General features: G+C 40.0%; 2 non-coding genes across 2 annotated transcripts; both read right to left on the bottom strand.

Annotated features, from left to right (window-relative positions):
- Positions 1–3,216: 3,216 nt before the first annotated feature.
- On the bottom strand, positions 3,217–3,289 carry TRNAR-ACG (transfer RNA arginine (anticodon ACG)). The gene has a single exon. It is a non-coding gene; the product is annotated as a tRNA-Arg (tRNA).
- Positions 3,290–6,522: 3,233 nt separating this feature from the next.
- On the bottom strand, positions 6,523–6,595 carry TRNAC-ACA (transfer RNA cysteine (anticodon ACA)). Its single transcript has one exon. It is a non-coding gene; the product is annotated as a tRNA-Cys (tRNA).
- Between the last annotated feature and the right edge of the window lie 4,934 nt (positions 6,596–11,529).

The raw sequence follows: 11,529 nt of genomic DNA, 5'->3' as shown, positions 1-11,529 counted from the left end.
TTATGCATCACATTTCTGGATCACCTCAAAACTTACACAAGGATCCGATTGCCATAAGTTCCTTTCATGTATTGCAAAGCAAGTCGGAACCAGATAGAGGGGAAATATTTTCATGGAATCCGGAAATCATGTGAGGCAAATCAAATGGAAACCAGCTAATAACGAAATATTTTCATGTGATTGAGAACTCTTGTGAAGTTTTTACTTTTTTCCACAACACATTTTCGGAACAGGCTAAATCACATATTTCCAGATTTTTGCCATCTAGAACAAAGAGAACAAGCCGTAGATAAAATGTGTTGTGTATTTCCTGAAAATCCATGAATATTCTTAAACATTGGGTAAATATCATTAAAAATAAGTAAGCAAAGGGTTACTGCCGTTACCCGGATTCGGACCGTGGTTGCTGCGGCCACAACGCAGAGTACTAACCACAATACGATCACGGCAACATGTACGAGCCAGGTAGGAGTCAAACCTACAATCTTCTGATTCGTAGTCAGATGCTTTGTCCATTGCGCCACTGGCCCAGATGCAACGAGTATTGTTGCTTATGCATCACATTTCTGGATCACCTCAAAACTTACACAAGGATCCGATTGCCATAAGTTCCTTTCATGTATTGCAAAGCAAGTCGGAACCAGATAGAGGGGAAATATTTTCATGGAATCTGGAAATCATGTGAGGCAAATCAAATGGAAACCAGCTAATAACTAAATATTTTCATGTGATTGAGAACTCTTGTGAAGTTTTTACTTTTTTCCACAACACATTTTCGGAACAGGCTAAATCACATATTTCCAGATTTTTGCCATCTAGAACAAAGAGAACAAGCCGTAGATAAAATGTGTTGTGTATTTCCTGAAAATCCATGAATATTCTTAAACCTTGGGTAAATATCATTAAAAATAAGTAAGCAAACGGTTACTGCCGTGACCCGGATTCAGACCGGGGTTGCTACGGCCACAACGCAGAGTACTAACCACTATACGATTACGGCAACATGTACGAGGCAGGTAGGAGTCAAACCTACAATTTTCTGATTCGTAGACAGACGTGTTGTCCATTGCGCCACTGGCCCAGATGCAATGAGTATTGTTGCTTATGCATCACATTTCTGGATCACCTCAAAACTTACACAAGGATCCGATTGCCATAAGTTCCTTTCATGTATTGCAAAGCAAGTCGGAACCAGATAGAGGGGAAATATTTTCATGGAATCTGGAAATCATGTGAGGCAAATCAAATGGAAACCAGCTAATAACGAAATATTTTCATGTGATTGAGAACTCTTGTGAAGTTTTTACTTTTTTCCACAACACATTTTCGGAACAGGCTAAATCACATATTTCCAGATTTTTGCCATCTAGAACAAAGAGAACAAGCCGTAGATAAAATGTGTTGTGTATTTCCTGAAAATCCATGAATATTCTTAAACCTTGGGTAAATATCATTAAAAATAAGTAAGCAAAGGATTACTGCCGTGACCCGGATTCGAACCGGGGTTGCTGCGGCCACAACGCAGAGTACTTACTAACCACTATACGATAAAGGCAACATGTACGAGCCAGGTAGGAGTCGAACCTACAATCTTCTGATTCGTAGTCAGATGCTTTGTCCATTGCGCCACTGGCCCAGATGCAACGAGTATTGTTGCTTATGCATCACATTTCTGGATCACCTCAAAACTTACACAAGGATCCGATTGCCATAAGTTCCTTTCATGTATTGCAAAGCAAGTCGGAACCAGATAGAGGGGAAATATTTTCATGGAATCCGGAAATCATGTGAGGCAAATCAAATGGAAACCAGCTAATAACGAAATATTTTCATGTGATTGAGAACTCTTGTGAAGTTTTTACTTTTTTCCACAACACATTTTCGGAACAGGCTAAATCACATATTTCCAGATTTTTGCCATCTAGAACAAAGAGAACAAGCCGTAGATAAAATGTGTTGTGTATTTCCTGAAAATCCATGAATATTCTTAAACATTGGGTAAATATCATTAAAAATAAGTAAGCAAAGGGTTACTGCCGTTACCCGGATTCGGACCGTGGTTGCTGCGGCCACAACGCAGAGTACTAACCACAATACGATCACGGCAACATGTACGAGCCAGGTAGGAGTCAAACCTACAATCTTCTGATTCGTAGTCAGATGCTTTGTCCATTGCGCCACTGGCCCAGATGCAACGAGTATTGTTGCTTATGCATCACATTTCTGGATCACCTCAAAACTTACACAAGGATCCGATTGCCATAAGTTCCTTTCATGTATTGCAAAGCAAGTCGGAACCAGATAGAGGGGAAATATTTTCATGGAATCTGGAAATCATGTGAGGCAAATCAAATGGAAACCAGCTAATAACGAAATATTTTCATGTGATTGAGAACTCTTGTGAAGTTTTTACTTTTTTCCACAACACATTTTCGGAACAGGCTAAATCACATATTTCCAGATTTTTGCCATCTAGAACAAAGAGAACAAGCCGTAGATAAAATGTGTTGTGTATTTCCTGAAAATCCATGAATATTCTTAAACCTTGGGTAAATATCATTAAAAATAAGTAAGCAAACGGTTACTGCCGTGACCCGGATTCAGACCGGGGTTGCTACGGCCACAACGCAGAGTACTAACCACTATACGATTACGGCAACATGTACGAGGCAGGTAGGAGTCAAACCTACAATTTTCTGATTCGTAGACAGACGTGTTGTCCATTGCGCCACTGGCCCAGATGCAATGAGTATTGTTGCTTATGCATCACATTTCTGGATCACCTCAAAACTTACACAAGGATCCGATTGCCATAAGTTCCTTTCATGTATTGCAAAGCAAGTCGGAACCAGATAGAGGGGAAATATTTTCATGGAATCTGGAAATCATGTGAGGCAAATCAAATGGAAACCAGCTAATAACGAAATATTTTCATGTGATTGAGAACTCTTGTGAAGTTTTTACTTTTTTCCACAACACATTTTCGGAACAGGCTAAATCACATATTTCCAGATTTTTGCCATCTAGAACAAAGAGAACAAGCCGTAGATAAAATGTGTTGTGTATTTCCTGAAAATCCATGAATATTCTTAAACCTTGGGTAAATATCATTAAAAATAAGTAAGCAAAGGATTACTGCCGTGACCCGGATTCGAACCGGGGTTGCTGCGGCCACAACGCAGAGTACTAACCACTATACGATAAAGGCAACATGTACGAGCCAGGTAGGAGTCGAACCTACAATCTTCTGATTCGTAGTCAGACGCGCTGTCCATTGCGCCACTGGCCCAGATGCAACGAGTATTGTTGCTTATGCATCACATTTCTGCATCACCTCAAAACTTACACAAGGATCCGATTGCCATAAGTTCCTTTCATGTATTGCAAAGCAAGTCGGAACCAGATAGAGGGGAAATATTTTCATGGAATCCGGAAATCATGTGAGGCAAATCAAATGGAAACCAGCTAATAACGAAATATTTTCATGTGATTGAGAACTCTTGTGAAGTTTTTACTTTTTTCCACAACACATTTTTGGAACAGGCTAAATCACATATTTCCAGATTTTTGCCATCTAGAACAAAGAGAACAAGCCGTAGATAAAATGTGTTGTGTATTTCCTGAAAATCCATGAATAATCTTAAACCTTGGGTAAATATCATTAAAAATAAGTAAGCAAACGGTTACTGCCGTGACTTGGATTCGGACCGGGGTTGCTACGGCCACAACGCAGAGTACTAACCACTATACGATCACGGTAACATGTACGAGCCAGGTAGGAGTCAAACCTACAATTTTCTGATTCGTAGTTAGACGTGTTGTCCATTGCGCCACTGGCCCAGATGCAATGAGTATTGTTGCTTATGCATCACATTTCTGGATCACCTCAAAACTTACACAAGGATCCGATTGCCATAAGTTCCTTTCATTTATTGCAAAGCAAGTCAGAACCAGATAGAGGGGAAATATTTTCATGGAATCCGGAAATCATGTGAGGCAAATCAAATGGAAATCAGCTAATAACGAAATATTTTCATGTGATTGAGAACTCTTGTGAAGTTTTTACTTTTTTCCACAACACATTTTCGGAACAGGCTAAATCACATATTTCCAGATTTTTGCCATCTAGAACAAAGAGAACAAGCCATAGATAAAATGTGTTGTGTATTTCCTGAAAATCCATGAATATTCTTAAACATTGGGTAAATATCATTAAAAATAAGTAAGCAAAGGGTTACTGCCGTGACCCGGATTCGGACCGTGGTTGCTGCGGCCACAACGCAGAGTACTAACCACAACACGATCACAGCAACATGTACGAGCCAGGTAGGAGTCAAACCTACAATCTTCTGATTCGTAGTCAGACGCGTTGTCCATTGCGCCACTGGCCCAGATGCAACGAGTACTGTTGCTTATGCATCACATTTCTGGATCACCTCAAAACTTACACAAGGATCCGATTGCCATAAGTTCCTTTCATGTATTGCAAAGCAAGTCGGAACCAGATAGAGGGGAAATATTTTCATGGAATCCGGAAATCATGTGAGGCAAATCAAATGGAAACCAGCTAATAACGAAATATTTTCATGTGATTGAGAACTCTTGTGAAGTTTTTACTTTTTTCCACAACACATTTTCGGAACAGGCTAAATCACATATTTCCAGATTTTTGCCATCTAGAACAAAGAGAACAAGCTGTAGATAAAATGTGTTGTGTATTTCCTGAAAATCCATGAATATTCTTAAACCTTGGGTAAATATCATTAAAAATAAGTAGGCAAACGGTTACTGCTGTGACCCGGATTCGGACCGGGGTTGCTGCGGCCACAACGCAGAGTACTAACCACTATACGATAAAGGCAACATGTACGAGCCAGGTAGGAGTCAAACCTACAATCTTCTGATTCGTAGTCAGACGCGTTGTCCATTGCGCCACTGGCCCAGATGCAACGAGTATTGTTGCTTATGCATCACATTTCTGCATCACCTCAAAACTTACACAAGGATCCGATTGCCATAAGTTCCTTTCATTTATTGCAAAGCAAGTCGGAACCAGATAGAGGGGAAATATTTTCATGGAATCCGGAAATCATGTGAGGCAAATCAAATGGAAACCAGCTAATAACGAAATATTTTCATGTGATTGAGAACTCTTGTGAAGTTTTTACTTTTTTCCACAACACATTTTCGGAACAGGCTAAATCACATATTTCCAGATTTTTGCCATCTAGAACAAAGAGAACAAGCTGTAGATAAAATGTGTTGTGTTTTTCCTGAAAATCCATGAATATTCTTAAACCTTGGGTAAATATCATTAAAAATAAGTAGGCAAACGGTTACTGCTGTGACCCGGATTCGGACCGGGGTTGCTGCGGCCACAACGCAGAGTACTAACCACTATACGATAAAGGCAACATGTACGAGCCAGGTAGGAGTCGAACCTACAATCTTCTGATTCGTAGTCAGACGCGTTGTCCGTTGCGCCACTGGCCCAGATGCAACGAGTATTGTTGCTTATGCATCACATTTCTGGATCACCTCAAAACTTACACAAGGGTCCGATTGCCATAAGTTCCTTTCATGTATTGCAAAGCAAGTCGGAACCAGATAGAGGGGAAATATTTTCATGGAATCTGGAAATCATGTGAGGCAAATCAAATGGAAACCAGCTAATTACGAAATATTTTCATGTGATTGAGAACTCTTGTGAAGTTTTTACTTTTTTCCACAACACATTTTCGGAACAGGCTAAATCACATATTTCCAGATTTTTGCCATCTAGAACAAAGAAAACAAGCCGTAGATAAAATGTGTTGTGTATTTCCTGAAAATCCATGAATAATCTTAAACCTTGGGTAAATATCATTAAAAATAAGTAAGCAAACGGTTACTGCCGTGACCCGGATTCGGACGGGGGTTGCTACGGCCACAACGCAGAGTACTAACCACTATACGATCACGGCAACATGTACGAGCCAGGTAGGAGTCAAACCTACAATTTTCTGATTCGTAGTTAGACGTGTTGTCCATTTCGCCACTGGCCCAGATGCAATGAGTATTGTTGCTTATGCATCACATTTCTGGATCACCTCAAAACTTACACAAGGATCCGATTGCCATAAGTTCCTTTCATGTATTGCAAAGCAAGTCGGAACCAGATAGAGGGGAAATATTTTCATGGAATCTGGAAATCATGTGAGGCAAATCAAATGGAAACCAGCTAATTACGAAATATTTTCATGTGATTGAGAACTCTTGTGAAGTTTTTACTTTTTTCCACAACACATTTTCGGAACAGGCTAAATCACATATTTCCAGATTTTTGCCATCTAGAACAAAGAGAACAAGCCGTAGATAAAATGTGTTGTGTATTTCCTGAAAATCCATGAATATTCTTAAACATTGGGTAAATATCATTAAAAATAAGTAAGCAAAGGGTTACTGCCGTGACCCGGATTCGGACCGTGGTTGCTGCGGCCACAACGCAGAGTACTAACCACAATACGATCACGGCAACATGTATGAGCCAGGTAGGAGTCAAACCTACAATCTTCTGATTTGTAGTCAGACGCGTTGCCCGTTGCGCCACTGGCCCAGATGCAACGAGTATTGTTGCTTATGCATCACATTTCTGGATCACCTCAAAACTTACACAAGGATCCGATTGCCATAAGTTCCTTTCATGTATTGCAAAGCAAGTCGGAACCAGATAGAGGGGAAATATTTTCATGGAATCTGGAAATCATGTGAGGCAAATCAAATGGAAACCAGCTAATAACGAAATATTTTCATGTGATTGAGAACTCTTGTGAAGTTTTTACTTTTTTCCACAACACATTTTCGGAACAGGCTAAATCACATATTTCCAGATTTTTGCCATCTAGAACAAAGAGAACAAGCCGTAGATAAAATGTGTTGTGTATTTCCTGAAAATCCATGAATATTCTTAAACATTGGGTAAATATCATTAAAAATAAGTAAGCAAAGGGTTACTGCCGTTACCCGGATTCGGACCGTGGTTGCTGCGGCCACAACGCAGAGTACTAACCACAATACGATCACGGCAACATGTATGAGCCAGGTAGGAGTCAAACCTACAATCTTCTGATTCGTAGTCAGACGCGTTGCCCATTGCGCCACTGGCCCAGATGCAACGAGTATTGTTGCTTATGCATCACATTTCTGGATCACCTCAAAACTTACACAAGGATCCGATTGCCATAAGTTCCTTTCATGTATTGCAAAGCAAGTCGGAACCAGATAGAGGGGAAATATTTTCATGGAATCTGGAAATCATGTGAGGCAAATCAAATGGAAACCAGCTAATAACGAAATATTTTCATGTGATTGAGAACTCTTGTGAAGTTTTTACTTTTTTCCACAACACATTTTCGGAACAGGCTAAATCACATATTTCCAGATTTTTGCCATCTAGAACAAAGAGAACAAGCCGTAGATAAAATGTGTTGTGTATTTCCTGAAAATCCATGAATATTCTTAAACATTGGGTAAATATCATTAAAAATAAGTAAGCAAAGGGTTACTGCCGTTACCCGAATTCGGACCGTGGTTGCTGCGGCCACAACGCAGAGTACTAACCACAATACGATCACGGCAACATGTACGAGCCAGGTAGGAGTCAAACCTACAATCTTCTGATTCGTAGTCAGATGCTTTGTCCATTGCGCCACTGGCCCAGATGCAACGAGTATTGTTGCTTATGCATCACATTTCTGGATCACCTCAAAACTTACACAAGGATCCGATTGCCATAAGTTCCTTTCATGTATTGCAAAGCAAGTCGGAACCAGATAGAGGGGAAATATTTTCATGGAATCTGGAAATCATGTGAGGCAAATCAAATGGAAACCAGCTAATAACGAAATATTTTCATGTGATTGAGAACTCTTGTGAAGTTTTTACTTTTTTCCACAACACATTTTCGGAACAGGCTAAATCACATATTTCCAGATTTTTGCCATCTAGAACAAAGAGAACAAGCCGTAGATAAAATGTGTTGTGTATTTCCTGAAAATCCATGAATATTCTTAAACCTTGGGTAAATATCATTAAAAATAAGTAAGCAAACGGTTACTGCCGTGACCCGGATTCAGACCGGGGTTGCTACGGCCACAACGCAGAGTACTAACCACTATACGATTACGGCAACATGTACGAGCCAGGTAGGAGTCAAACCTACAATTTTCTGATTCGTAGACAGACGTGTTGTCCATTGCGCCACTGGCCCAGATGCAATGAGTATTGTTGCTTATGCATCACATTTCTGGATCACCTCAAAACTTACACAAGGATCCGATTGCCATAAGTTCCTTTCATGTATTGCAAAGCAAGTCGGAACCAGATAGAGGGGAAATATTTTCATGGAATCTGGAAATCATGTGAGGCAAATCAAATGGAAACCAGCTAATAACGAAATATTTTCATGTGATTGAGAACTCTTGTGAAGTTTTTACTTTTTTCCACAACACATTTTCGGAACAGGCTAAATCACATATTTCCAGATTTTTGCCATCTAGAACAAAGAGAACAAGCCGTAGATAAAATGTGTTGTGTATTTCCTGAAAATCCATGAATATTCTTAAACCTTGGGTAAATATCATTAAAAATAAGTAAGCAAAGGATTACTGCCGTGACCCGGATTCGAACCGGGGTTGCTGCGGCCACAACGCGGGGTTGCTACTAACCACAATACGATCACGGCAACATGTACGAGCCAGGTAGGAGTCAAACCTACAATCTTCTGATTCGTAGTCAGATGCTTTGTCCATTGCGCCACTGGCCCAGATGCAACGAGTATTGTTGCTTATGCATCACATTTCTGGATCACCTCAAAACTTACACAAGGATCCGATTGCCATAAGTTCCTTTCATGTATTGCAAAGCAAGTCGGAACCAGATAGAGGGGAAATATTTTCATGGAATCTGGAAATCATGTGAGGCAAATCAAATGGAAACCAGCTAATAACGAAATATTTTCATGTGATTGAGAACTCTTGTGAAGTTTTTACTTTTTTCCACAACACATTTTCGGAACAGGCTAAATCACATATTTCCAGATTTTTGCCATCTAGAACAAAGAGAACAAGCCGTAGATAAAATGTGTTGTGTATTTCCTGAAAATCCATGAATATTCTTAAACCTTGGGTAAATATCATTAAAAATAAGTAAGCAAACGGTTACTGCCGTGACCCGGATTCGGACCGGGGTTGCTACGGCCACAACGCAGAGTACTAACCACTATACGATTACGGCAACATGTACGAGCCAGGTAGGAGTCAAACCTACAATTTTCTGATTCGTAGACAGACGTGTTGTCCATTGCGCCACTGGCCCAGATGCAATGAGTATTGTTGCTTATGCATCACATTTCTGGATCACCTCAAAACTTACACAAGGATCCGATTGCCATAAGTTCCTTTCATGTATTGCAAAGCAAGTCGGAACCAGATAGAGGGGAAATATTTTCATGGAATCTGGAAATCATGTGAGGCAAATCAAATGGAAACCAGCTAATAACGAAATATTTTCATGTGATTGAGAACTCTTGTGAAGTTTTTACTTTTTTCCACAACACATTTTCGGAACAGGCTAAATCACATATTTCCAGATTTTTGCCATCTAGAACAAAGAGAACAAGCCGTAGATAAAATGTGTTGTGTATTTCCTGAAAATCCATGAATATTCTTAAACCTTGGGTAAATATCATTAAAAATAAGTAAGCAAAGGATTACTGCCGTGACCCGGATTCGAACCGGGGTTGCTGCGGCCACAACGCAGAGTACTAATCACTATACGATCACATGTACAAGCCAGAAAGGAGTCGAACCTACAATCTTCTGATTCGTAGTCAGACGCGTTGTCCATTGCGCCACTGGCCCAGATGCAACGAGTATTGTTGCTTATGCATCACATTTCTGGATCACCGCGTTGCATCTGCGCCACTGGCCCAGATGCAACGAGTATTGTTGCTTATGCATCACATTTCTGGATCACCTCAAAACTTACACAAGGATCCGATTGCCATAAGTTCCTTTCATGTATTGCAAAGCAAGTCGGAACCAGATAGAGGGGAAATATTTTCATGGAATCTGGAAATCATGTGAGGCAAATCAAATGGAAACCAGCTAATAACGAAATATTTTCATGTGATTGAGAACTCTTGTGAAGTTTTTACTTTTTTCCACAACACATTTTCGGAACAGGCTAAATCACATATTTCCAGATTTTTGCCATCTAGAACAAAGAGAACAAGCCGTAGATAAAATGTGTTGTGTATTTCCTGAAAATCCATGAATATTCTTAAACCTTGGGTAAATATCATTAAAAATAAGTAAGCAAAGGGTTACTGCCGTGACCCGGATTCGGACCAGGGTTGCTGCGGCCACAACGCAGAGTACTAACCACTATACGATCACGGCAACATGTACGAGCCAGGTAGGAGTCAAACCTACAATCTTCTGATTCGTAGTCAGACGCGTTGTCCATTGCGCCACTGGCCCAGATGCAATGAGTATTGTTGCTTATGCATCAAATTTCTGGATAACCCCAAAACTTACACAAGGATCCGATTGCCATAAGTTCCTTTCATGTATTGCAAAGCAAGTCGGAACCAGATAGAGGGGAAATATTTTCATGGAATCCGGAAATAATGTGAGGCAAATCAAATGGAAACCAGCTAATAACGAAATATTTTCATGTGATTGAGAACTCTTGTGAAGTTTTTACTTTTTTCCACAACACATTTTCGGAACAGGCTAAATCACATATTTCCAGATTTTTGCCATCTAGAACAAAGAGAACAAGCCGTAGATAAAATGTGTTGTGTATTTCCTGAAAATCCATGAATATTCTTAAACATTGGGTAAATATCATTAAAAATAAGTAAGCAAAGGGTTACTGCCGTGACCCGGATTCGGACCGTGGTTGCTGCGGCCACAATGCAGAGTACTAACCACAATACGATCACAGCAACATGTACGAGCCAGGTAGGAGTCAAACCTACAATCTTCTGATTCGTAGTCAGACGCGTTGTCCATTGCGCCACTGGCCCAGATGCAATGAGTATTGTTGCTTATGCATCACATTTCTGGATCACCTCAAAACTTACACAAGGATCCGATTGCCATAAGTACCTTTCATGTATTGCAAAGCAAGTCGGAACCAGATAGAGGGGAAATATTTTCATGGAATCTGGAAATCATGTGAGGCAAATCAAATGGAAACCAGCTAATAACGAAATATTTTCATGTGATTGAGAACTCTTGTGAAGTTTTTACTTTTTTCCACAACACATTTTCGGAACAGGCTAAATCACATATTTCCAGATTTTTGCCATCTAGAACAAAGAGAACAAGCCGTAGATAAAATGTGTTGTGTATTTCCTGAAAATCCATGAATATTGTTAAACTTGGGTAAATATCATTAAAAATAAGTAAGCAAACGGTTACTGCCGTGACCTGGATTCGGACCGGGGTTGCTGCGGCCACAACGCAGAGTACTAACCACTAT

The sequence above is a fragment of the Rhinoderma darwinii genome, chromosome 3 (assembly GCF_050947455.1).
Source record: "Rhinoderma darwinii isolate aRhiDar2 chromosome 3, aRhiDar2.hap1, whole genome shotgun sequence".
Classification (NCBI taxonomy): domain Eukaryota; kingdom Metazoa; phylum Chordata; class Amphibia; order Anura; family Rhinodermatidae; genus Rhinoderma; species Rhinoderma darwinii.
Note: the sequence above shows the minus strand (reverse complement) of the source record. Positions and strands in the feature narration are given on the sequence as shown.